The following is a 6,686-nucleotide window of genomic DNA, read 5'->3' as shown; positions in this document are numbered from 1 at the left end:
CATAGACAGAATCTGATTTTGTCGAAGAGATTTCACCACCACTGCAGTCACAGGCCTTGGTTCCTTTTTAATATTTCACACCCTGAATTTGTTATTTTATGGCTCCAGCTTCTCCGTCCACTTGTCCTCTTTCAGCTGTACCTGGAACTTTGGAAACACCAAGTAAGATCAGACTGACCACAGCTTCACCGCCAAAGAAAAGCAGAGCCATTTCTCCTACAACATCTTCTCCCAGTAGAGATACCAAATTTTCTGTTTTATCATCCACTTCTTATTCTCTTACTTCATCAAAAGGATCTTCTCCAAGGATTTTGCCAGTAGACAATTATTCTACGTTCCATGATGTTCTGACTTGAAAAAACTCCAAGCTCAGCTTTTCCCAGAAGATGCTACATACGTCAGCCTCTGCGATTATGGAGACATTGCAACCTAGAGTTTCCCCATCTTCTCTTTTACCATGGGTGCCAGGACTCAAGGGAAGGAACTGGGTAAAATATATTTCTCATGGCACAACCGAAATTGTAGTTTCCAAGTTGCTGAAAAAGTATAGATCTCCCGGCAAGATACAAATTTTGCTCGCTTAGATGTTAAGCCAGATTGTGAGTGTTGGTTCAAACAAGTTGTGCCTCTGCTCCGGAGCACCTAAGTTAGACAGAGACCCTAGGAGGTTAAATCTAGTTGGCAGGAAAGTGGGAGGTATTCCCTGAACAGCTATCATAGCAGCAGTCACCTCTGCTCGTCATAGCAGAACAACCGTGCACTGTTGGAAAACACTCAGAGCTTTGAAAATGAACAAGACATAAGATTTCCAGAGGTGGCTCTTGAGGGTCTTCTGGTATCTATTGACCTGTCTGACTTTCCTTTAACTTAGTCCTGCCATGGGGTAACCTGAAGAAGCTCACCCTGGCTGAAACTCACATCACTGAAAAATAGAGCTCAACGAAGGATTACGCTTGGGGTATTCTCTGGTGCAGATCTCGTCGGATCACATTCCGGTGATGAAATGCAGCAGGTCAGATCAGAACATGATACCTTAAAAGCAGCTGGAGTAGAAGAGACCAAAAATTAGTTCAAGTGCAAATGCAGAGATATCAGTATAAACAGAGGGTTCAAACTCTTCAGTAGTCTTAAAGAGAGGAACCATAATATCTCCAGCAACATCAGAAATGGACTCTATACCAAGGAGGATCTTCAAGGCGACCCAAGCTGGAAAACCGTAGTCTAGCTCAAAGCCATCACTTCCACGCTTCCCACTTCACATTCGCCCCTCTGGTGGAGGAAACATCGCATATTATGTGAAAGCTTGGAAAAGCATAACCAACGACCAGTGGGTGCTAGTTATTGTAAAGAATGGTTATGCACTTCATTTCAAGATGCATCCACTATCCACTCCAGCAAAGGATAAACCTAAATGTAATCTAAAACAGGTGCACATGGAAACACCCCTGAAGAAGGAGGCAATAGAACTGGTTCCCGAGCCGGCATTGAAAAGAAAAATTATTTATTCCAGTAACTTCCTGGCAATAAGAAAAGGGTCAAAAGAAGAATTCAGTCCTATTCTGGGTCTAAAACTAGCCAACAACGAGATCAGGAGGGAGAGGTTTTCCATGATAGCTCTTCATCAAATATTTGGCTGAACTGGGAAGACTTACTGTGTGCTGTAGACCTCCGGGATAATTTCCATGTAACAATAGCAAGGAATTACAGTTCATTTCTAGGTAGGGAGAAGACAATACCAGCACACAGTTCTACGGAGAACGACCTTTACAATGCGGTCGTTACACTGCGATACGTTAACATCGCGGTCACTACAATGCAAGTCGTTACAACGACTTGCGCTGGATGGCGCTCTACACTAAGGAAAAGTATGAGTTAGGATTCCAACACCTTCTCTACTGTTACACACACTGGAGTTGGAATAGTAAATCATACTATTCCTAAGTCTAGCGCCTCTAGCACAAGTTGTTGTAATGACTTGCGTTGTAATAACCACGATGTAACGTACCGTGGTGTAAATGATCTCGTTGTAACGTCACATATTCAGTTCTACCTTTGGCTTCAAGTCTGTACCAAGAACCTTATCCAAGTAGATGGCAGTGATAGCAGTGCATCTGGGAACATAGAAAATATTCATTTACCCCTATCTAGATGATTGGCCAATCAATGCAGACAATCCAGAATGGGTATTGCAAGAACTTCACAGAACAACCAGCCTTCTAAATCAGCTAAGTTTGTATGTCCCCCTGAACAAAACCATTTAGAAGCCAGTACGACGGCTAACGTATAGAGGTGCAGCTTTAAATACAAACCAAGGACACGCGTATTGTTTTGTGGTGAGAGTATCATGGTGACAACATTTCCCTGCAAAAATGGCCACATACAGCTGGCCAAATGCCCTCTTTTCTACGATTAATAGTCTGCTGTATCTTCATTGTCTTGAGGCTCATCTTAAGGTTCAAGGTTTCTGGATCGCAAAAGACACCTGCTGATGTATCAATGATTTATAAATCCAGGCTGCGTTTGGATTGCTGACTGAAGACGAGAGGAGCTGACGAGGGTCCAATGGCTTTTCGTTTTATATGGGAATGTTAATATTTTGGCGATTCAAGAGGCTCTTGTTCGAGATGTGGAAGGGTGATTTAAGAGAAAGTTCATTAAGTAGCCTAGGATTCTCTTCTTCAGGAGGTATAAAATGCTCTCCATTTGGGGGTTCCTTAGGCTTTTTCTAAGAAGGGGAGATTGGTTCTTCTTCAGGAAGTTGAATCCAAGGTGCTATTATTTGGGGATGTCAGCATGCTCTTTGTGCAACCAAGACACTCTCCTTCAGTTAAAGAACTAGCCCCTCCTTCTAGAGTGTTAATGGAGTACTCTTTAGGAGGAGCAACATCTGATTCCTTTGCTGTTTTTGGCAGTTTCTTTAAGTGATTAAAGAAGCTCGTCTTTGAGTAACCCTGGATGCTTTGCTTAGTGGACCCTATGGAAGTCCCAAAGGTTAAATAGTCTCTTCTTGAATGGTGAAGCAAATCTACTTGTAGTGGGATAAATAATTCTTCTTCTTGAGAAAGACCAATATGCTCTCCCTAGAAAGACAGAGATGGTTATCAGGAGGCTCAGGGTTTGGTTGTTAATGTAACCAAAGAGTCTCTCCTTAAAGTGTGAGAGACTCTTCTCGCATTAGTCTGACTGACCATTTGTAAAGGCATTCTCTTTATGGAGGTCTGAGAAGACCTCTAGGGTGCCTGTGATGGAAAACTGTGATCTTTGTGTTCTAAAGTATACTTGGGCGACTCATTACAAGTCATCCCTTCAAGGTGCGCCCCCCCCTAATTGGATAATCTAGAGGCATATACCGAAATCATAGATTCAGAGTCACCCAAAGATGGATTCATGATTAAGAAAAGTTCACTTATCTTGTATTTCATGTTAGGTAAGTGTCTTTTCTCCAGTGGGTCCAAAAAAGGCCCGAAGGCTCCTTTCTGGGAGTCTGATGGGCTCATCTTCATGTAGAAGAGTCTCTTTTTGAGGGGATACAAGAGGAGGGTCTTCGCCAGGAGTTCCTTAAGGTTCTTCTTCAGTTGAGTGAAGATGCTCTTCAACTTGTGGTCCAAATAAATCTTCGTCAAAAGGATCCAAAGGCCGGTAAACACAGTGGCTGTATGAACAGGCCTTGGTGAGAGATATTGACCTGTGGCGTGCTTATCTTCCTCTGGCTAATAAGACATTCAGTAAGTGGCGCTGCCCCAAATTTAAAGATTGCTGCACCTTGAGTCTGTGCCTTCTGTCCTTGCCATTGGATCTCATTATTATACCCACCACCAGCCTTCGTATTACATTCCACAGGCTTGAATATCTGCCTGGGGCGTGTGGGACAAGTGGTGCACTATCAAGAAACTGCTGCGTGGCCGTACTCTCCTGAGGGGATCAGACCCCCTCTTCTGTGTTTTTGTGGCTCCGGCTGCTTAAAACATATGGATTGCTACCAAGGTAACATCATGGCCAGAAATAAGAAAACACTGGAGTGACCTGTCAACAATCATGACAAATACACCATTATCAATCCAGCCAGGCTGTCTGTGAGTGACTGAGCAGCTGAGAGAAGGTGCCCACTCAGGGCCACAACTCACCTAGTGGGAAATTGTTAAAGAATCCTAGAACTACTATAGCCTTATAGCCTGCCGTAGCGGGCTATACCGGCTTTATAAAGGCCCGCTGAATCGTTAAAGGCCCGAGCCGAAGGCTTTGTGAAGATATTATGGACAAATTGGCGAGTAGGAATCATTCTGCTTCTTAAACAGATTCGATTGTTTTGATTGTTCACATGGATAATCGATTAGTTGAGAGAAGGTTGTCAACAGCACAAGGAATCTCATCTTGATCAAACTTATTTTGTATGTTCGAGTTAACTGTTGCTACAGGCTCCCCAACTCCACCTACGGAAGCGTCTGCACAAATGTCGACAACCAAAGAACACCCTTTCCAATGAAGCAATGACTGGATGAGGGTGCAAACGTGGTGAAAATGAAATTGTATTTGATCATTCAATGCTGCCAAACATCCACAGTTTCGTGACAGCTGACTTGTAGTTATGATTGTCAAGCCTGTTTTCAGATCCTTGAAGCTGTAGGGACAACCTGGTGGTGTCCAGGTTGAGACTGTGTGTGTTCCCTCCAGACCAGGATGCTTGGTATTGCGTCTGGGATGGGAAGTCTCCTTGACCCTGTTTGGTCACCTGGTTGAGCAGCCAAGGCCTAACTCAAGGAAGATGATGTGAAGGTTCAGTCAGGTACAGCATGATGCATTTGGTAAATTCACCACGATTATTCATTCTTGAATAAATTATACCTTCAATCTGTAGAGGCAAAATGCTTCTCCAATGAAGAATTTGAGGGAAAGAAGGATACATTTTGAAGATTGTATTTGAGTAAATATATTGTTTTCTTCTTTGTAAGGGTGAGTGGAACTTGCAGATTTTGACTCTGCGGTATTCTGCGGAGTTGCATATAAAACTGAGCTAGAATCCGCAGAGTTCCGCGAACGGGTGGAAATCAGTACATTGTGCTGCTCGTGCTGATTTTTCGCTCCGGGAATCATCCCATGCCTAAAATCAGTGCTAACGGCACCATGCTATGCGCCAGAGGGGGCTGCTTCTTGACTTGGCGTGGCTGCTGCTGGAATAGATTTTCTATTTGAGCCGCAGCTTTTTCACTGTGAATGGTCACGACTAACTGAATCCACCCGTGTTCGGAAAATCTTGCCGGGTGCCCTCCTGGAGCCCGAAATTCAAGTTAGAGGACGCCAATTCTTGCTCTCACTCGCCAACTTGCCATTGGTGAGCTGTGTGCAAGAAAAAACTCTGTCATGTGGCAGTAGGTGGAATTTGGTTCGAACTCCATGATATAACCGTAACAAGGAGTGACCAAAAATACCACTCACTCCCTGGCGTAGCGGAATTTATCACCCACCCCTACTTCTTTGGAGGATATAAAGGATGTGAATTGAAAACTCCCAAAAATCTTTCCTCAACAGTATGCAGGTGCAGTCTACAAACTGGCCCCCATAAAAAACCCCATTAACATTACGTTTACAGATGGAGTGGGTCAGAACTTGCTTTGATCCCCAATCAAATAAGAGCTTGGGTGGCCAAAGGCTAGTGACTCACCTGTGTCCATGCCACAACGGTATTTCACAGGATTTTTGGTAACTTCTGATCTCTTTAAGCTAGAAACTATTTTTTCTTTGAACTCTGCTGAATATATTGCGGATGATGAAATGTGTGAAAAATGCATCAAACCCATAAGTACGTGGAAAACGCTACAGCTGCAAAAAATGTATTTTTTAGTTGACCCTATTAGTAGGCTATTTTGCTTTTCCTTCCATTTATGCTGTGCACAGAGCACAAATGCCTTTTTTTCTGGCTGAATCTAAAGTACTCCCTAACACCTGCTGAAATGTGCTAAAGTCAAATGATTTCACAGAATGCAGAAATGATCTCATAGAGGAGCAAGTGGGCCCTCTATAGTTAAGGTGGACACACCACTTCATGAGAAGAGTCATGCTGGCAACACTTTCTCCACAAGTGATCAACCTGCAGCAAACATTTAAAAAACAGCTGCAGTAACTTTGATAAGCCGATAGATGTGCTCCCTGAATATCGAATCAACAATATCGATGGGACGGAATATCAAGGTCATAATACTGAAAATAAAATATTAATAGGAAAGTCCAGATTTTCTATACCTAACTCATCATATAAGCACCGGCACAATACATATATCTTCAAAGTACGTAGACGTGGAGTTAGGAATAGTAAATCTATGCTTCCCGCCTGCACTTACCTTTTGATGTTTTGGTGGTGATACCGAGTAGTACAATCAATTCGAGCAATAGGAACACGTATGCTTGTGATTGGTTGATGAGCCTATAACGCTTTTTAAAAGCCACCCCTTGTTGGCTCTTGAATAAGTGCATGATCTTGAGCATCAAATTATACATGCCTCTTGAATGTAATGAAAACCTTGCCCTTGAGATATTTGCTAATTAATTTGCAATTTGATAATTAAATGATTGCAATCTTTATATTTGCGAAATTTTGAATTCGTGATTGCGGACTTTTACAAAGCTAAAGAAAAATACTGCAATCACTGTATTGCTTTTATCTTCAAAGAGTAACTACATTAGCTTGAGAC

This window comes from Lissotriton vulgaris, chromosome 12, assembly GCF_964263255.1.
Source record: "Lissotriton vulgaris chromosome 12, aLisVul1.2, whole genome shotgun sequence".
Classification (NCBI taxonomy): Eukaryota; Metazoa; Chordata; class Amphibia; order Caudata; family Salamandridae; genus Lissotriton; species Lissotriton vulgaris.
The sequence above is the reverse complement of the archived record's forward strand: the minus strand, read 5'-3'. Positions refer to the sequence as shown.